A 21,935-nucleotide genomic window follows, 5' to 3' on the forward strand; every position below is an offset into this window, starting at 1 on the left:
CATGAGGCCAAGCGACATTGAATTAAAGAAAAAAATCATACTGATAAACGTACACGAGCGCGCATCGTGGGTTCATACACGTTTAGTTGTCCCCCCTATTTACATGTGACGGAGAAGCGACTGAAGGGCCTGATCGCTATTAGTCATGCATGAATACAAACACAGAAGAAGACTATATCGTAACTCTATGATGAGGGTAAAAGACGAAAGCGGGCGAAAATAACAACCAGTCGTATGCGCGCGTAATGCGAAAACCCACGCATTACGCGCTCGATGAGCTTTAATCCATTTTCTGGGGTATTTTCGTGATGTGCATCACTCTGGCAGCCTGGCGTCTGCGATGTCCGGCGCTCCAATCAGTGGCCATAGCCACAATGGGAACTTGCGAACCCCACCAAACAACCAACTCCACCGAATAGCCAAATCGAAAGAATAAAAGGAAATGTCTACGATGATTCTGAAAGGGCAGTGCACTGCATGGGCATGCCTGAAAACATGGCGCGACAGAAAAAGAAGAAAAAGACATGCCTACACGAGGATTATACGGGCATAATGAGTGGGAAAGGGTGCAGGATCCATTGAGGCGATATCGTGAAGACATCATATCACGATGGCGTGTACATTCCGGGGCAAGTGCGGGCGTAAGTATTTGCCTGACCCGAATGACGCAGGTTCGATACCACTCGAGGCGAAACACATATCGATGAAGGCGAAAGAGAAGGGACCAGTGTGCTGCGAGATGTGAGTGTACATTAAATACCATCAGATGGCCAAAATTTCGTGAGCCCTCCCCTGTGGCGTCTCTCATATAGTGCTTTTCAGACGTAAAACGCCAGATTTATTATTATTATTATTATTAATATTATTATTATTATTATTATTATTATTATTAGTAGTAGTAGTAGTAGTAGTAGTAGTAGTAGTAGTAGTAGTAGTGGTAGCTTTAAAAGGGGAAAAGTGAACGAGCTTGCTGTGAGGAGCAGTGGTAGACGACTGACCATAAAGGAAAAGGGACAAGCACAGAGACCAGGTATTATAGGTTGAAATACTTGATCTTCTTTTATATATTTAGAACTAACAAATAAGAAAGCCAAGAAAAGTATAGGGAATGTGATTTGTAGTAATTACGGTAAATGTGAAGAAAATAAACCGGACGAAACTACAACTTAACGCAGGCGCAGACCGAAGCAGCGACATTGAAGTAACCCGTCCGATGCTCTACCAACTCAGCTACAGCGGCGGTCACAGCCCCGTTCACTTAATAGGCTATATGTGTGCATTTGCAACCTGCTGTGCTAATCAGCGCCACTAACAGCCATGACACCGAGCGTAGAACACTTTTTTTTTCTCCCTGCTGGCGTCACCGACCAAGCGATATCTTATGGCCTGGCAACTGACCAACAATCCCACGCACACGACCTTAAGACATTCAGTTTGCCAAAACGAGACCCTCGCTTTGAATGAACGAGAAAAGGGGAACTTAAAGAGTTCGTTTGTTTTCGCTAAACATAGCATTAATTAGAACCAACAGATAAAGCCGAAGTAGCAAGTTAGGTCCCAGCCAGCTGCAAGTCATCTTTTCGTCCATTTCCCTTTGTTCAGATTGACATCAGTGTTGCAACAACTAACATCATCTATACTACCCTTCGTTTTCTTGTCAGCTATAATCAATGTCGTGTAAAACAAAGGCAAGGAAACACACCAAAATTCCATTCTTTCGTTCACTGATGTTATTATTTTGTACGGCGCGTATATGGAGGCCGATATTAACAGCAGCATAGAGGTGAAAAAAATCATGCTTAATTGGGTAAAATATCCAATACCCTCTAACAGAGGACGCTGCTAATTGTCTTCAGTCAGTATTTAGCCCGTTCATTTATATTTGACGATCCATGATACTCACTTGGAGGCGACGTTACACGTCGGCTACTTAACGTCGTCCCTCCGTACAAGTTTTCCGCCGTCACGCCATATAAGTACAACACCGTAATGGCCAATTAACGCAACGTTACAAGCGCGATAACACGCTGCACTTTGCCACGCACCTCTAAAAAAAAAAAAAGTGAAACACGTAAAGGCTTTGTTCTGGCGCAGCACTGCTTGAGAAGTTTGTCCCCGCGGTGGGAGCAACGGTGGCACCGCAATAAACAGAGCGCCGCCAAGGACGCGTCCGTCGCGCCATATTATGTTCCCTGAGCGGGGAGGGGGGAGCTAACGGAGTCGTGAGGCAGGGCGCGGTTTCCTCTTTCCATGGCGTACACTTTTTCTGCCTTTTCCCAAGGCTGCCAGTCAATTGGCCACGATTGATTCGACGACGGCGACGTCGCAAAGGACGCAGAGATGCAGCCAAGCCGCACGATGGATGGCTAAATATAGGGTGTGCACTGCTTTCTTCTCTAGAGTCTATATCTCAGTGTCTGTTTCTACATGGATGACCATGGCAGGAAGGACTACTTATAGAAATCCTGTCGGACTCGGCCCGTTCGAACGATTTGGCAAGGAACGGACAGCGTTCGATCTGGCTGCCCGCACATTGCTTGGCGGATAGATGCCCTTTTTTTTTTTTCTATCAGCCACACGCATAACCAGTGCGATCGAATTGCAGCTGGCCACGCGGTTTCCCGAGCCAAAGATGGCTCGATTATTTCGCATCGTTTCCTGCTTGTTCTCAGTGGCGTTGTACAGAGAAATGGAGCAGATCTTGCGCGACTTGACGTGAAAAATGGAGAAGGATTATCGAAAACTATACACGTACTTCGTGTGTGCGAACTCACTTTTATATCTTGTTCTCCGCGTCTCGAACTTCTCCTCGCGCACCGCGTGTGTTATACAGGCACTGGTGTCACTACCGTCAGTATGTGTACAATGAGCAATAAATAAGTCGTATTGAACTTGTCCGTTTCGATTACAGAAAAAAAAAGAACAGGACCGTTTACAGTGGCGATAAACAGCCAGCATATATAAGGGGTAGTTAGCTTTGAGGCGAACAAATCAAATATTTTGCCAATCATACTTTCTTTTAATTAGCAATGTATACAAGAGCTCGTGGCTTAGAGCTTCTGGATCAAACATATCCACGAAATCGGGAAACTAGGGACAGACAACATATATTTACATATATTGGTGCTATCGTGCCATCCATTTTAGGCATATTTGGAACATTGTGTAAACGAGACATTAAGTCCAATTATTATCATAATTTCTGTTTTCACAGGTGCAGCTAAGCGCGCGTGACAACGCCCGGGCAGCTGATTCTTGTAACGCCTCATCGAAAATTGCGAGAAAGGGACACATGAAAGGCACGAAGGCTAACCGGACTGTAGTCGTGGTAAAAGAGAGGGAGAAAGAGAGATTATGCGAGCACACTAACCACTCCCAAGCACACACGGACAGTGCAGCGTGGCTATACGAGCGAACACTCAAGGCAGTTGTCATTGAGAACCGCTGCAGAACGTCTCGTATCACTTATCGAGCTGATCAGCCTCTTCGAGATAGCATTTAACGATACTTAAAAAGTTACCGAAACGCTCTAGAACAATGAAGCCTATAATGCAGTTTGAAGTGCCACACAGACTCCTGACTAAGCGCATGCGCATGCGTATAGCGAACGACAGCCTTCCGGTCGCCAAACCTGGCCGGCTGAGTCAGAAAGTAGCCCAGAAGTAACCCTCCTCCACGAACCTGCAACGACGCATACGTGGAAGAGTAACGAGCAGGTCGGTCGGAAGGGATCACGCAGAGGCGAAGGAGGCGCGCCTACACAAACACGTCGCTCAAGCGCTTCGCAACACACTGCAACGCCTGACGTGTATTCACCCGAGGTGCGTCCGGGCAGTGCGCGCGTGTAATTATACTCTGGAAGGGTTCCAGAGTAGTTCTCGAAAACGCGCTTTAGTCACAGCGACTGTACACGCCACCCTTCGCCGTGCACTGTTCAGGGACTGTGTAACACCCGCTGTCTTGGTTTGTTTGTTTGTTTGTCTTTTTTTCTTCCTGCGAGGCAGTCGAAAGTGAGTCAACCGCGCGCGCTGTAACCCAAACAGCGCGAGCACGTCTGCGCTGTTTCGCCGTCCGCCCGGGCGTCTAATGACGAGTTCGTCGACCCCTCGCTGCCGAAGCTCCGCCTATTATCGCGCAAGCAGCGTGGCGCGTACCGCACGCGAGAGCGAAATCCCAATGAGACGCGAAAACAAAACGAAACAGAGAACTACGCATCTGTTGCCTACTGTCGCGTGTCCGGAGACCATGCAATGCACGCGACCGAGCCACGCAGCTGGCGCTCACAGACGGAAAAAGGCTCCGTAATGATAAGAGCTTTGCAGAACGGTGCAGTTTGTTTTCGACCGCTGTTCCGGCTGCATAAGTGTCGTGGCAAGAGAGGTGTTTCGCGGGTGGGGATGTATCTAAGGACGCGCGTTTCCGCACTTAGAGGAGCTCACTGGCAGAACGATTTCTGTCGCCGTCACATGAAGCAGTCACGCGACCCGAACAGAACCATCTCGTATGACGTCTCAAAATTTGAATGTAAGAGAAAGGTTCCACCCGGCGTTGAGTAACTCCCTGAAGACCGTTTCGTCGGCTAGTTGGCCGCAGATTGTAAAAGGTAAACAAAAAGCGCAAAATAGCACTCGTCCTGTGTGTGGGTTTATTCGTTTTTCTCGTCGGTTTCCCGCTGTTTTTACTCAACGTTATCGTAACGTTGATTTTTTTTCCTGATACGTTGCGTAAGTATCGCTATATTTGATTGTCCCAGTAAATATCCCGTGTCACTTGGGAACCAGTAACCACGCCTTACCGCTTCGCGGTTCTCATTATTTTGCTAGCGTCACGGCTGACGGGACAAGAGTCGACGGTCTTGTCGTTCTGCGAACTTGACGTCATTCGCGCGACTCGCGCGCATGTGAAAATGAGCGAAAGTTGCGCTGTCAATTCAGCCGTTCGTGCGTAAGAAGCGCGCATTAATGAGAAAGTACGCTAAGAGGGACTAAAATCTCCCGGGCGTTTCCAATGACAAAGTATGTGCACCTAATCCTAATTCAGCGCAATCGCATGAACGCCAAATCATTATATCCATGCAAGATTCCACACCCGATACTCGAGAGTGCGCCGAGAGGCCATTGCTATGTGATCGCCGATTCCGTTACTTTGACGTATATATTGACAGATATTTAAACTGTGTACGGTAATTAAAATTTGTAGTGAACCGTGGTGTTTTTAAGGCCCACGGGACGGCTTCATGCCCTCCCATAGTGGAGTACCGAGTACTCTAAATCGTTTAACCACGTTTTCTAAACACACGAGTTGCATGACTTGACCCAGCCCGACTCTCCTTCTGAATCACAACAGAGATTGTCTAGGTCAGATTGATAACGAGGAATGTGGCGTTTACCGGACTCTTACTTACAGGCATACAATTTTTCGTTAAACCGCTCGTTTGCCTACACAGTAGTCAGACCAACCGAACATATATTACATTTATTGCGGTTTTGTGCAACAAACAGGTCGTTGTCTCTTTTTCCTTTCTTACTCCAACATCTACAGGTGGAATCTGCTCGCTATATACATAGTATACTCCAGGCTCGTTAACACAGACTGGCTTCGAGTTCTCTCGACGATAAGCGTCTGTTTCGATCTTTACCCAAAACAATGGCACTGAAGACGCAGACAGTGCTGCCAACAGGCAGCTTTTGGAAAGCACCTAAACCCGCGCGCTACTTTTTGGAACGTTAGCGCCGTTCTCGCACGGGGCTTCTGCCGGGTACGGCACAGGTACTGTTGTGCCTCGCCCAAGTTCCACGTGGTCTTCGCGGCCTGCTGGCACCTGGCAGCTGTTGATGAGTCAACCCTGCACCGGGACGGCGACGGACGCGGACAATCTGGAAAAACCACGTCGCCGGCTCCTCTTGACACAAAAGTCGTTGGCCAAGCTTTTGTCAGCCGCCGAGAGCAACACTCCGAAGCAGCGTCGACCCAGCAGCTGTACGGGGTATTCTGCCTTGCTTGAGTCAACCTGGCTGCATCAGGGAGCGACTTTGCGCATGGGATTCCACGTCATCTCGCTGTGGTGCCACGCTGCCGCGTGGGGTCTCCCTCACCAAACAGCGAACTGGGCATGTCTTGCCCCTTTCCTAGGTTCAGAGGGAGGCGGTGTTTGGCTTTCCCTCTTCGGGGACGGAGAGGAAGACGACGATCTCATTGGAGTATCCTGCGCATAAATTTTCTTTGCAAGGGATCTTGGGAAGGCGGACGATGTATAAAAACGCTAGCGCAGAGGCGCTCGTGTGTGATTCTCTTTTCATGTTGTACCACGCTACCATGTAAATACTGTATATAAACATTTTTTTTCTCCTTCTCCGGCTTCTCTACTCGTCCTCTCCGGGGACTCGGATGGCCCGAGTCCGCACCACGCTACCCAAAGGCGCAACAGTGGCTGGCAGCTTATGGGATTCGCCTGCGTCGGCTGCATCGAAGTGGTGAGTGCCGCGTGTTTGCTCTTCTTTTCGCCAGACTCGTTAGCGCAGATGGTCGGTAACGTGGTAGGGTGATTTTGGTAAATTTTGATTCGCAGACCAAGAATTGGGTGGCTCGTGGGCAAAATTACCTTAGAAGAGAAACGGTGTGCATATCTAAGATGGAGAAGTTTAAGGTCCAAGAACTCCTCGAAATTTGTCAGGAGCTGAATATTTCGGTCGGCTCGGTTAAAAGAAAACAACAAATTTTGGAGCACTTGGGAAAAGAGGAAGTGAGTTTAGAAGAGGCCATTGAGGCCAGAGAAACCATTTTGGCAAAGAAAGAGGAGCGTGAGCGCTTAGCCCGTGAACAAAGAGAGGAGGAAATAAGGAGGGATCGCGAGGATAAAGAACATGAAATCCGTCTGAAAGAACTGGAGCTTCGTATGTCCGTGGGAAATCAAAATTCAGGGGGTGGAGAATCAAAGATAAAGGATCTAATCCACACCTTCAAGGCGGGTGACGACATTGCATTATACCTCGTGCATTTTGAGCGAGCATGCGAAAATGCAGGGTTTAGTAGGGAGACTTGGCCACAAAAACTGATATGCGTACTACCAGGCGAAGTGTCCGATGTTATCGCAAGAATGAATAAAGAGGACTCCGAGGTGTATGACAGGGTAAAGGCTGCATTGCTACGAAAATGTCGCCTATCGACAGAGGCTTTCCGCCTGCGGTTCAGGCACTCTAAGAGGGGCAACGAATCTCATTCAGACTATGCCTACCAAATTAGAGCCAACTTTGAAGAGTGGCTCAAAAGCGCGCAAGTCTATGGCAACCATGACAAGGTCATTGAGTTGATGGTACTTGAGCAGTTTTACCGGGGAATTCCCGAGGAGGTAAGGCTTTGGGTGCAGGATAGGATGAAAGACGTAGACATGAACAGGGCAGCAGAACTCGCCGAAGATTACTGCTCACGCCGTAGTCTCCGCAATACACCACGAACTTCGGAAAAAAATGAAAAGGTAGAAAGCTGGTCGGGAAACCAGGGACGCAAGAGGTTTGCAAGAAATAACTGGAAACCCGAAAATTCCAAGTTATTAGACAATCAGCAGGGAAAGGACAGTGAGGGGACTAAGGCGGCACCTTCATCAGGTTCAAAGGCGCCTGGTGACATAGCGCATGCGTTAGAAGCGCGGAAGCCAGTTGTTTGCTACAGCTGCGGAGAAAAGGGCCACATGGCCAGGAGCTGTAAGAGGCACATGGCATTTGCCACAATTCAGGAGTCAGAGGATAGCTTAAAGCTGTTGAAGCCTTACATGAGGACACTCTCAGTGAACGGCCGAATGTGTAGGGTATTGAGGGACTCGGCGGCCACAATGGATGTAGCGCATCCAAGTTGCGTATCTTCCGAAGACTATATAGGAGAGTGTGCCTGGATTCGGCAAGTGGCAGAAAAGCAAAGCGTCTGCCTACCGATAGCGAGGGTTGTAATCGAGGGCCCTTTCGGCCAATTGTGTACGGAAGCAGCAATTTCAGCCAACCTTCCGGAGCACTTCCCTTACCTATTTTCAAATAAGTCTGAGGAAATGTTAAAAACACGTGGAGAATCATTTGCCACCGAAATAGCTTGCATGGCCCTTACCCGTTCGAAGGCGCGCGAGCTGACGCAACAGCTGAGCAGCTCACCCTCTGGGGAACAGACGTCCGAGGGCAGTGTAGGAAAACCTGAGGTAGTTGCGACGGAAAATGAGTCTGCCATGCGAGTTGTCGAGACGGAAACTGGGGCTATGGTCGACAACAGCGAGGAAATATCTCTAACGCCCGAAAACGAGGACTTGGTGACAGGCTCGGTGTTAACACCCGCGTCCACCAGTTGGTGTCAGCTAGCCAGAACCGACCGTGCAACGCTAGTGGTCGATCAAAAGGCGGATCTCGCACTCTCTATGCTGCTAGATGCCATACATAAGGAAGGTAACTCTAGGAAGAACGTTTCGTTCTACACCCAAAACGAGGTGTTGCATCGCAGGTATGAGAACGCTAAAGGGCGGGTCTACAACCAAGTGGTAGTTCCACTAAAATACCGGCGGAACATTCTCGACCTGGCCCACAGCAACGCCTGGGCGGGCCACTTAGGTATAAAGAAAACGAAAGCTAAGCTGGCTCAGGAGTTCTACTGGCCCGGGTGCTGGAAGGATGTAGAGATGTTTGTCCGTGGATGCGACACTTGTCAGCGGATAGGAAAATCAACAGACAAATGGAAGGCACCAATGAAACTAGTGCCAATAGTCACAGAACCCTTCCGTCGGCTCGTGATTGACATCGTGGGGCCTCTGCCTCCATCTAAATCAGGATATCGGTACGTCCTGACCGCGCTGTGCGTTGCCACCAAGTTCCCGGAGGCAATCGCACTGAAAGAGTTGAGTTCAGTATGCGTGGTGGACGCATTGTTGTCTATTTTTTCTCGGGTGGGTTTTCCCTCGGAGATACAGTGTGACAACGGAAGTGTGTTCACAAGCTGCCTTACGACTACATTCCTAGAACGCTGCGGGATAAAAATCGCGCATAGCTCTATTCACCATCCACAGTCGAACCCTGTGGAACGCATGCACTCGGTCATGAAACGCGTTTTGCGAGCTTTGTGCTTTGAGCATAAAAGTGACTGGGAGGGGTGTATACCAGCTGCGATGTTTTCTCTGAGGTCGGCCCCACACGAGAGTACGGGTTTTAGTCCGGCTGAACTTGTCTACGGCAGGAACTTGAGAGGTCCGCTGCACTTAATACGAGAGTCATGGACTGGATATGGGGAGGACCCTAATGTGGTTTCCTATGTACTGGATTTATTGGGGCGACTGGGGACTACACGCGAAGTGGTGGAGAGCAACATGCGCGCAGCACAGGCGCTTTCCAAGGCCCGTTACGATAAGTCAGCTCGAAAGCGAGTCTTTAGAGTGGGCGATGAGGTGATGCTGTTGTGCCCTTCAAGAAAAAACAAGCTGGACGTACAATGGGAGGGACCAGCGACAGTGTTGTCAGTGCTTTCAGACACCAACTACGAGGTAAAGTGGGGCCGGAAATGCCCCAAAGTGTATCACAGTAACCTAATGAAACCCTACATGCGACGAAAAGCAGTAGTAAACCTTGCACTCAATGTTCCTGAGGATGAGGGCGCGGAAATCCTTTGTCTTTCCGATGGCACGGTCAGCAGCACATTGTCCGATAGGGTAGACACAGGGAACACCCTAAGTAAGGCTCAAGAGGAAGATTTAGAGCTTTTAGTACAGGAATTCGCTACCGTTTTCTCCGAGAAGCCAGGCAAAACGGATGTGATTAAGCACGACATTGAGCTGACGGTTAACAAGCCGATCAGCTGTAAGCCGTATCGGGTGTCACCTAGACAGAGAGAGATACTAGAGGCCGAAATTCGCCGCATGATCGACCTAGGTGTTATCATCGAAGCAGACAGTGATTTCACCTCGCCTTTGATTTTGGTTGAGATTCCGGGCCGTGATCCAAGGCCATGCGTGGACTATCGCCGCCTGAACTCTGTAACAGTCGACCAGACTTACCCTATTCCTAACATTGAAGAGAGGGTAGAGACAGTGTCTAAGGCGAAATACATTTCTACGTTAGACCTTGTTAGGGGGTATTGGCAGGTCCCTTTGACAGAGCGCGCGAGTCGATACGCTGCTTTTATCTCACCCCTGGGCACTTTTCGTCCTTTGATGATGAGCTTTGGGCTCAAGAACGCGCCGTATTGTTTCAGCCGCCTGATGAATAAGGTTCTCCACGGGCTCGAGAAATTTGCGCTGCCTTACCTAGACGATGTGGCGATATTTTCGGACAAATGGGAAGACCATGTTGAACACCTTCGGATGGTTTTGGAACGGGTCAAAAATGCAGGTCTTACGGTAAAGAGAGAGAAATGTCATTTGGGCTGTGCTGAAGTAAGCTATTTAGGGCACATTGTAGGAAATGGGCGTCGTCGACCGTCCGAACTCAAGGTAGCCGCGGTGGTCGGTTATCGTCGTCCCAGCACTAAGACCGAGATGAGAGCATTCCTCGGCCTCACAGGTTACTATCAGCATTACGTCCCGAATTACTCCGAGATTGCCAGCCCTTTGACAGATAGTTTACGCAAGACCGAACCTGTGAACATTCAATGGGACTCTAAAAGGGAAGACGCTTTTCAGAAGCTGAAGCACGCATTGAGTGAGAAACCCGTCTTGAGGGCACCGGATTTTGCAAAACCTTTCACTATTCAGTGTGATGCAAGCGAACGCGGTTTAGGAGCAGTGCTATGTCAGACGGACCAGAGTGGAGAGGAGCGGCCGGTTTTGTATTTGAGTCGCAAATTGAGCAGCAGGGAAGAGGCTTATAGCACTTCGGAAAAAGAATGTGCTTGCATTGTTTGGGCCGTACGAAAACTAGGCTGCTATGTTGCTGGCTCTAAGTTTATTATAGAAACTGATCACTCTCCACTAACCTGGTTACACCAAATGTCACCTAAGAATGGTCGTTTGCTCAGATGGAGCATAGCACTGCAGCAGCACAATTTCGAGGTGCGCTACAAGAGAGGTGGCCTTCATACAAATGCAGACGCCCTAAGTCGAGCGTTTTGACTCGTCAAAAGACGCGGAAGGTTTGTTTGATTTTTTTTGTTTACCTTTACCTAGTTTATGTGTACTTTTTTTTCAATGTGTTACAGTGAGGGCGTAGAGAAATTTTTCACTGACTCCCTCGTTGTCCCGAGCTCTACAGTTTGCTTGTTTAGCTTGATTATAATGTTATCTCGATTCCAAATGGAGTTACGTATGAAAGAGTTACTGGACACTTGTCCCGATTGGTATGCACATTGTTTCCTTGAGCTTAAGTTATTAAGATAAGATGTTTGCTTTGTAAAATCGGAGGCCTGGCGATGAGAGTGGCGTGCACGCGGTGCTTGTCGCATTGTGTGTGGCTGACAAAGGTCGTTTCTTGGAGCTTGTCACCCACTTTTCACCGAAGCGGGGCGCAGAGGCCAGCTCTTGGAGCATTCCAGTTTGACCAGGCCCTTCGAGAAAGCAAGAGCCTTGCCGGAACGTCGCCGACATCGACACGGCCGAGCTGCATGGAACAACTCGACCTCCCGATGTATCATCTGGCGGCGGGGGTGCTGTTGTGCCTCGCCCAAGTTCCACGTGGTCTTCGCGGCCTGCTGGCACCTGGCAGCTGTTGATGAGTCAACCCTGCACCGGGACGGCGACGGAAGCGGACAATCTGGAAAAACCACGTCGCCGGCTCCTCTTGACACAAAAGTCGTTGGCCAAGCTTTTGTCAGCCGCCGAGAGCAACACTCCGAAGCAGCGTCGACCCAGCAGCTGTACGGGGTATTCTGCCTTGCTTGAGTCAACCTGGCTGCATCAGGGAGCGACTTTGCGCATGGGATTCCACGTCATCTCGCTGTGGTGCCACGCTGCCGCGTGGGGTCTCCCTCACCAAACAGCGAACTGGGCATGTCTTGCCCCTTTCCTAGGTTCAGAGGGAGGCGGTGTTTGGCTTTCCCTCTTCGGGGACGGAGAGGAAGACGACGATCTCATTGGAGTATCCTGCGCATAAATTTTCTTTGCAAGGGATCTTGGGAAGGCGGACGATGTATAAAAACGCTAGCGCAGAGGCGCTCGTGTGTGATTCTCTTTTCATGTTGTACCACGCTACCATGTAAATACTGTATATAAACATTTTTTTTCTCCTTCTCCGGCTTCTCTACTCGTCCTCTCCGGGGACTCGGATGGCCCGAGTCCGCACCACGCTACCCAAAGGCGCAACAGTACGCAGCTGCTGGCGCGAACGGCGACGACGAAGTCGTCAACGTACTCGTGTACTACGCGTCACGAAGACGACGGGGGGATATAACGCACTGACAAGCTGCTTCTGAAGCTGTACAAGGCATGAAGGCAGGCGTGCGTGCGACGGCTCGGTCGACTATTGTTAGCGCCCGCTCGAAAATATCTTTTTTTCTCTCCCCGAAGTCGAGTTACATTCCGCTCGTTTGGGGTGGGAGTGGTGGGAAACTGGGCGGGGCTGCGTCCCATTTCGCGTCTCAGACAAGAGAAGAAGGGCCAAGAAAGAAAAAAAAAAAACGCAACCGCGGATATGTATCTCCGAGAAAACGCAGACTCCTCGTTCCTCCGTGGAAAAAAAGCGCGCCTCCCCTCGGGACAAGTTCTCGCGAACGACGATAGACAGAAAAGCGTTGACAGCTGGAAACAACGCGCGGAATAGGTTGTTCGCTATGTTCCTGGAGGAGGCACGCTTTTTTCCCACGTATAGCGAGTATAGTGGCCATATCGCCAAATCACCGTATTGTCGTGCGTACGCGTACGACGCAAAGCGCCAGCGGTCGTCAACAACGCATTGTCGCGTGACTCACGACTGCAGCATCACGCCCTGGCGGCAACTACAGGTATTGCTCACGCGCACGACCCGTACGACGCAAGATGCCGCCACACCTTGAGAACGCGACAGCATAAACACGTGCAAAGGATCGAGAGAGAGGGACGAAGTATGGGAGTCGCGTGATTTCCCAAGCCATCGTTTCTCGCTCGAGAAGAGCGCGAGGGGCCGCAGCGACTCATCGCAATCCCGCTGCTGCGTCAAGGATTCCTCCGCCGATGAGAGAGCGAGAGGAACGGGCGCTGGATCCATGCGCGCACGTGGTAAGGTGCGCTGCGCACGCCTGCCTTCGACGCTGCGCGCTTATGTGCGCTGAGTAGACGTAGTATAAGTCTTCCGAACGGAGTTACGCAACCCGCGCGCCTTCCAGGGATGTCGCCCGTCGTATACATGTTCGAGCATCGCGCTGCCGCTCACGTCAGCGTCCGTGTATGTACGCATATTCGACGGTGGGCGTCGGCCTTCTCCGATCCGACGTCCTTGTTTAGTGAATGCGCTTCGTCTTCGTCATGCTTGCGTAGAGAAAAACAGCCTTTAAAAAAAAGTAACACGTGAATAAAATAAATAAGCTACACGCGTGGATTGCTGTGTCCAGAGGTGTAGCAGTGCTATTCCGTTGCACCCTCTGTATACCAAAAGACGCAACCACAACGCCTGTTTTATGAGAGCGTCCTAAATACCGTCCTAAAGGCGACGGGCCACTGACACTACACGTTCACAACGTTGAATTTTAAATTTTCGCACTCGACGCGGTAACCGTGCTGCCCCGTATGCTAAACCGTACACTTTCTGGCTTATTTATCCTTTCTAGACACGTCTGAAACCTGCCCTACACTGCAGAGACGACCACGCCTACACAACGTCGCTTCAATGCTGTGAGAGCAGTGCTGAAGCGTTCAGTGCTGTGAGAGCGCTCAGAACAGGCATAAAAAGGGAGACAATTTACATACACGATGTACATATTGCACGGCCACTCGTACAGCTCAAAAGGAGCGTTAAATACGCTTGTAGCGCATATAGTGCGTATATGCGACAGGACAAACGGCCGCTTTGCGTGTGTACACACACACACACACACACACACACACACACACACACACACACACACACACACACACACACACACACACACACACACACACACTTGGTTGCATGTTTGAGCGCAGGACTGCGCAGACGGGACGTCCCACTTCTGTCAACGCGGCCCGCGTAGAAGAGCGTCGACCGAATCGCCGTCATTCTGCGAAAGCTAGAAAACACGCGAGCCGTCATTGCGAAACACGTGCTCGCCTCAAGCATCGAGCGTGTCTCATTATTTTTTTTATTCGGCGCGAAGGAAAAAAGGAGAAAGTGGTTCTTTCGGTCTTCCTGGTCACCTGCTCGGTTTGCGTATACATTATTCTTCCTCTTTTTTTCTTAAATATTATATGCTAGCAGTAACGTACGTTATCATCCAAGCAGGTCAGTGGACTTTCTTTCTCACATGAGACTTTGAAGCTGTATGCACGTACTCGGTTTAAGACGCGCAACGAAGCAAAGCGAGAATTTTTGTCGCACGCACAGTCCGCGTGACCAAGAAATATGGGACAGGAGAGTGATGAAGTAGAGTTACGCTTGGTTGCCGCTAAAGAGCTCCTCTTTCGCTACGACCACCACCAACACGCAAACAGCACATGCGCGTGGTGCGTATAGCGCTGCAAAACAAATCAGTTTTTTTACTGCACGCGGCTTTATGAGTCACTCATCTGTATAGCTCTCTTAAAGGAAGAGAAACTAGCTGTGCAATTAAGAGAACAAATTAAAGGAGTAAAAAAGGCAATGCACAGGCGCCCATTGAAATGAAGTAAAACAAAGATATTTACACGAATTTTCCCAGTGTAAAAGCAACCACAGCTGTGTTGTCCCAGGCGCGTGGTGTAGAAAATAGTGAACAGTAAGACCCGAATCATTCTAACAGGCCGGACAGAACTAAGCACATCGGAAAACGGTTCGAGCAGGGTCATCTAAATTAGACTTGGAGGTGCGTAGTTTGTGTGAATCGTGCAAGAAATTTCCGTTTTTGTGTCAGAATATGAGGGCATATGTGATTTAAATATGTCTTACTCTTCACAGTTCCTGCCATTTCTTCGCGTGTTGATTGATACTACTGTAAAGAAAAAATAGCGCGTGATGTGCGTGTATCCGATTCGACGACGGCGTCACATAAACTGTGTAAAGCGTTCATGGCGACATATCTTCCATTCGCCAAGTGAGGGCTTCGTGTGGGGATCCCTCCTTCCAGTGTATTGTAATGAATTCATTAAGCCTCTACCAACTAGACCAGCTAAAAACACACAAGATATATTTTATGCACTTACTTTACACGACTGGAAAGAAGAGAAAAATCCATCTTGGTTTTCTTCTCAGTCATTGAATTTATCTATCCCGTTCGAAAGCTTTCTGCCTCTAATATATGCTTTAGCACATGCCTCCAAGATCGGAGGGACCTCGCTTTCTTTTACGTTGCCTTTCTGATCGGGCCACATTAGGCGAGGCTACAATGCTATGTAATGACGTCATCATAAGCCGTCACGAACTTAGGCATCTGTGACGTCATATGGTGGCTCATCACATGATGATGATATTTCGCATCACTCGTCCCGACGCTGTAGACGCCGACGGTAAAATTTCGCGCCCGGTGAGGCTTTTCAGGCTTTTCGCCTCAATACATCAAACCTTCGAAGTCCCTGGACCTTGGTCGCCAATTTGGCCTGTGACCTCTTCAAGCCAGGGGTCTCAAAATCATCTCAGCTAGCAGGCCACAATGTCAAACTTTAGTACGAGCAGGGCTGAGACTGTGATGAAAGTTTAAGCGGAAGGGGGTAGAGGTGGATTTAAACAAAATGTCACGCAAAGAGTTGCCACTGAAAGAGTGCCGCCTTTCTCACATATCGTATGCTGGTCATATCAGCAGATTTGGCGTAGCCGTCCAGTGAGACATCGATTTTGAAACGCAGTGTATGTTTTATGGTGATGACTCCGCAAATAATGACTGCACGGGGCGTTTAAAGATATTTTAAAAAAATACTCGATACTTCTCCTGTCACAGTAGCTGTCCCGAACAAAGCGTTCTTAATCGTAGCATGCGAGAAAACCGTAGGAATGCCTCTTAGAAATGTCGCGAAAAAAATTGATTCCTTGTGCAGCCGCGGGCCGCTGTAGCTGAAGTTTCACGGACCGCGTGTTTGAGACCCCTGCTTCAAGCGGTCTGAAAGCACAGATCTGAGTTGGACGGCTGATGGTCCCTTAGCTCCGGCTTAATCTTGTGATTTGGTGCAGGGTGCTTCGGTGCAATCTCGCGTTACGAGCAGTAAACGCGGATCACCCTTGGAAACAGTAACGGAAATGAAATGAATGCCGGTTTGTACCCACAGCTCCAATCTGGGTTTTGTAATGTGCAAATGGCTTTCGAGCGGGCTAACGCTAAACAACACGGGTAAACAATCGCACCGGTTAAGCCATATCAAGCGAACAGTCAGAAAATGCCCACCGATGCTGGCAGCTCGCCAGTAAACACGGTATCTAAGCAAGAAAACAAGATAAGACGAGAGATGAACAGAGAAAGACAGTGACGAGAAAGAGAGAGAACACCAGCCATCTTTTTGAGAATATGAACCAAGAAGGCATTTTTTTTTAAAACCTTCTTGGCATAAACGGTCGCTGCGCCACCCGCCGCCTGCTCGAAATCCGAGGCCCTATATGTAACCGATGTAAACGCACAGCGGAACGCAGAGCGTCTCTGTCTGCGCAGCGCACAGTTTCCGGCGCCCATGCGGGGGTTTCCGGTTCGCAGTCTGGGCGCACTTTTTTATTTTCTCCACGGTCACCCTCACAGCTACAAGCTCTGCGTTAGGCCTGCATTTTTTTTTCTTTGTTCGTGTTTTTCTTTCTTTCGTGGGAACCGAATGGTGGCGCCGAATGACACAGGCGGATGTTCGGCACCGGATGTCACGGACCCGCCCGCGGTGGTGGTCAACGGATCACTGCAGTGCTTTCGCACGCACGCGTAGGAACCACGAATGAGTTGGCGAGGGCGACCACGATAGTTCCGGGCTCGCGCCTGTGCAGCGCCAATTCTGCCGTGGTAAAAGCGCGGTTCAGTCTCTCGGCTTGTCACTACTGTGTCATGTCGCCGTTGCGCCTCAAAGATTGGGCAAATACCACTGCTCGCATATTATAATTTAAAGGTTCGTCGTTACTGACAAAAAAACATAGCATGGCTGAGCAGCGGTATCAGAATCGCCGACGAAAAATTTACCAAGGTGCTGGTGTTTCTTACCTAAAACCGCAGATACTAACCAGCATATCTACGGTGAAGTCATCTATTGGAAACACCACTTCTGGCAACCTACCTGCAAAGTGATAGTGCGTTACTGATCAGTGCTGAAGGGAATTCCCATTCGCGGTGAGACGGCTTCATGCTCTCCCATAGTAGAGTACCAAGTACTCAAAAGCGTTAACCATTTTTTTAATCAAAGCAGAGAGTGAAACGGGAAAGAGTAAATATCTCGCTGTGGGAAACACTGCATGCTTCGCCCCTCCCCAGGTTTCACGTCTGTGGAGCTGGTTACACACCCTTGCCCACATGCCCCTTCGCCCCAGTTGTTCGAGCTAAGCTTACGGTGTGTTGATGTGTTTAGCAAAAGTGGTTAACGACATTATGTAGAGCACTTGCTACTCTATACTATGGGAGAGCATAAAGCCGTCCCCCGCAAGCCTCACACTTGATGAGGCCGTGTTGACAAAAATTACGACGAGTTCATGCCGTCAGTGGACGTCGGCGAGTGTACAGAAATACGGTCCTCAAAGGCGCGCCCGCGGTCACATGCGCACCGCAGTTCTCCCATAACTGGTGCTCCCTCGACGACCACGGGGCTTGTCGGCGATCGGCCGTTGGTGATACAACCATCTGATCTTTCCTCGAGGTTTCTTGTCATTCATAAGTGTCATCATCATCATCATCATCATCAGCCTGACTACGTCCACTGCAGGACAAAGGCCTCTCCCATGTTCCGCCAGTTAACCCGGTCCTGTGCTTGCTGCTGCCAATTTACACCCGCAAACTTCTCAATCTCGTCTGCCCACCTAACCTTCTGTCTCCCCCTAACCCGCTTGCCTTCTCTGGGAATCCAGTTAGTTACCCTTAATGACCAGCGGTTATCCTGTCTACGGACTACATACCCCGCCCATGTCCATTTCCTCTTCTTTATTTCAACTATGATATCCTTAGCCCCCGTTTGTTCCCTAATCCACTCTGCTCTCTTCTTGTCTCTTAAGGTTACACCTACCATTTTTCTTTCCATTGCTCGCTGCGTCGTCCTCAATTTAAGCTGAACCCTCTTTGTAAGTCTCCAGGTTTCTGCTCCGTAGCTAAGTACCGGCAAGATACAGCTGTTATATACCTTTCTCTTGAGGGATAGTGGTAATAAGTGTACTGCACCATAAACAGACGGAAACACGAAGTAGAGAAAAAGGACAGACAAGCGCTTCGTGTTTCCATATGTTTTTTTTTTTTTTTTGCGCAGTACACTTGAACGCCTCTGACATGCGGCGGAGTTCTACACGCCGCAGTGAAATTACTGTCAGTCTCTCTTTTTTTCCTTCTCTTCCCTCTTTCTCATCTTTCTTGTCTCCTTCCCTAATCCCCCAGTGTACGTTAGCCAACCGAACCTCTTTCTGGCCAACCTCCCCACCTTCTACCTTTTGTTGCTTCCTTCCTCCTTACACTTATGGATCAGAACCAACTTGCCCAACCAGCCATCATTCTCTTGCCATTGCACGCTGCTATGTTTCACTGCTGCCTGCATCTGGACGCCATTTATATTAAGAGCCCGATATGCACGCAGCTACTCAATTTACGCGAATACATCGATCGATCTTATAATATAACTTGGCTCAACGCAAAAAATAATAATAATAAATGCGGAATGCGCAGCTACCGTCGAAGACTTCGCATGAATTCGATTTCCGCAATTCATAGCATCTGCCGGATATGTTTGCCGTAACTTCGGTGCAAACAGGACATCATTCCACTTTATATTTTCTAAATCAAAAAAAAAACGAAAGAGAACCCATACAGCCTCAATGTTCAGCATATTGGACAGCGTGCTGTGGCCAACTAACATAAAATTCAGAAAATCTGCGTAAAACTTTTCACATTTGCACTCTGAAAAAGTTTGAAAACATTCCATGCCACCAAATTTACTCTGGGTCTCGGAAGGATACGGGCAGGTATTCAGAGTTTAGATTTTAAACCAACTTATAAAACTTTAAGCCGCAACACAGCGGGGATTTTGCTGGCATCTATTACACTGAGGGACTGCATACAAGAACTGCACTATAAGCCGTTTTACTTCACACGGCATAAAAATTAATAGAAAAAAAACCATTTTTTCGCGCATTAGTACAGCAAAATTTTGACATACCGAAACGCCACTGTTATCGCGACACGACGCTTTGCAAGGGACAAAACGAAAGAAGAGAAAATCCGGGTGGAGACGCCCGCTTGGTATTCACGCACCAAACACAGCGGCGACATTGACATTGAAGGCGTCTACTGGGTCCTACGTGGCTTTTCGTGGCTTCCGATAGACAAAAATGAAGTTCATTGTCATCTGTTGATTTGATTTGTAGGGTTTAACGTCCTTAAACCACCATATGATTACGAGAGACGCCGTAGTGGAGGGCTCCGTAAATTTCGACCACCTGGGGTTCTTTAACGTGCACCCAAATCTGAGCACACGGGCCTACAACATTTGCGCCTCCATCGGAAATGCAGCCACCGCCGCCGGGATTCGAACCCGCAACCTGCGTGTCAGCAGCCGAGTACCTTAGTCACTAGACCACCACGGCGGGGCCATTGTCATCTGTTGGCGCTGTAAGCTAGCAGACGAAGGTTCAGAAAATTTTGCCGAGCCAATGTTGTTAAAGTACGAAAAATACAATGTGAAATTTTCGACGTCATGCGGGGACATTTCGGAGCGAAATCACAACCTACATTTTCGCCGCTAATAATGAACTTATAATAGGGAAGCATGGCTTTCTAGTTCTCATAATGCAGCTTGTCAACCTAAACCAAGTCGTTGTTTTTATTTCACATCAATTTAAAGCTCCAGTTTTACCTTCGTACGCATAGGCGAAACTATTTACTGAGATATCGACGAATAAAAATGAAGCATCACATAAGAATCGATTTCTGAGAGAAAGGCCGGTGGTAATACAAGAATGCATTGTCAAAGAGCGCTTCGTCGTAATTAGCGGGAAATTGCACCACGGGTAATCTAAGGAGGGCCAATTACGTTTATGATAAGGAAGTTATTTGTCAGCCGTTTTGAAGTAGGACATACAGAGCAGTGTACCAGCCCCCCCCCCCCTCCAAAAAAAAAGAAAACAAATACTCGATATTTTTCAAATTAAACGATAGGGCCCGAACAACCACGAGACAACGAGAAGTGAGATCGAAAAGAGGGTTTACACACTCTATCAAAGCAGCAGACAGCTCGTGCCTAAGCGTGCAAAACCATAAGCATACCCTCTGGACCACAGATCGTATCTACAACGCAATTAAGCTCCTCGCTTGGAGCCAGTTCGTTCATGACGCCCTGCAGATACTGCGCAAAACATACGAAGAAATACGGGTCTTTATACTTTCTTGGCTACGTATGTGTTGCCTATCTTTATAAAAGCCTGTATTGTCATCTATCCCTCTATATTTACTACCTAAAATACTACCTCAAAAATGAAACCGAAAATGCAGCTCCGGGCACATGCAGACGCCACAGCGCGGATGCAATCGAAATGTCCGGAGGCTCATTTGTTTGCCTTTCGAACATGGACTGGCATTATATATTAAATAGGAACGCTTTTCGAACGTGGACTGACATTCAATTGGATAGAAAAACCTTTCGAAGGTGGACTATATCATTGAATTGAATAGGAACGATGGCCGCAGCACAAGGCGAGCGGCCGTAACCCGGTCAAGAGGCTTGGCCATATGGATTACGCGAGAGAGGGCGGCGGTCCCGGTTTGCAGCTGCTGCAACCGCGCGGCTGCATGCATTACAAATGAGATTTCAATAACTCACTTTCGCCCACCATCTATATGTCTGGCGCGTCTTTTTTCTCGCATTCCCATTCAACGACGTCCGACCAGCGAACTCCGCATTCCAGATTCCATCTGCGACCCGACAGGCCGGAGCCGCAGGGCGGGAATATTTGTCGGCGCCTGTTCCACAGGTCATTCCTCCTCGGCGCGAATCGAGAGCGGTCGTTCTTTCTGCAATCGCCCCTGTGGGGTCTCTTGCGACCCAGAGGTTATGCCTTCGATTCGTGTACTAGTGTACCGCGGCGGTCCTGTTTCGGAAGAGGCTGGAGTGATGCCGATGACGACGGTCCTATATATAACGCGCTGCAGGTGCGGTGACACCCACCACTTACAAAAATGCTTATAGAGATTTAATTGAGGCTAAATTGACTTTTCTCCATAGGATGTACTGTGTTTAAATTAAGCGTCTATTGAGTTTTCCTATTGAGTTACACAAGGATATCGGCCACCGTGTTTCTATTGAATATCAGTTTTTGCTGATGAATTGAGCGTCTTTCGAGCGAGTCAAAAGGAATTATTGACCAGCTAGTGACTTTCCGTAGCGAGTGTCAATTGAAACAATTTAGGGGAGTGTATATTCAACCCTTATTGTGTTCGGTCAAAATCACCAATGACCAAGCGTGTTATGCAATTTTCAAATATGCACGCAAACATTTCTTGAAAATTCGCCACTTGACTATTTTGTTTCAGAAGCGGTGCCGAATTAACTGCTATCAGTTCAGTCTTCAAGCGGTTGCTAGAAATAAAATAGGGGTGATCACTGAAAGCTCGCCCGAGCGAACATTTCTGGTCGCGTGCGTTGTTTCAATCGGAAACACGTTCAGTCCCTCAAACAAGGTATAAACTGGGTGAAAATAACGAACTAGGACACGGGTACACAATTCACATGAATACCACACACGCACGTA

The 21,935-nt window shown here is 48.7% G+C and overlaps 1 protein-coding gene across 4 annotated transcripts in view; it reads right to left on the reverse strand.

Moving 5' to 3' along the window:
• The window catches only part of LOC119172405 (coronin-2B-like), a 337,045-nt gene that overhangs the window by 185,039 nt on the left and 130,071 nt on the right, over positions 1–21,935 (reverse strand). The gene's annotated exons all lie outside the window — the stretch shown is intronic.

This window comes from Rhipicephalus microplus, chromosome 4, assembly GCF_043290135.1.
Source record: "Rhipicephalus microplus isolate Deutch F79 chromosome 4, USDA_Rmic, whole genome shotgun sequence".
Taxonomy (NCBI): Eukaryota; Metazoa; Arthropoda; class Arachnida; order Ixodida; family Ixodidae; genus Rhipicephalus; species Rhipicephalus microplus.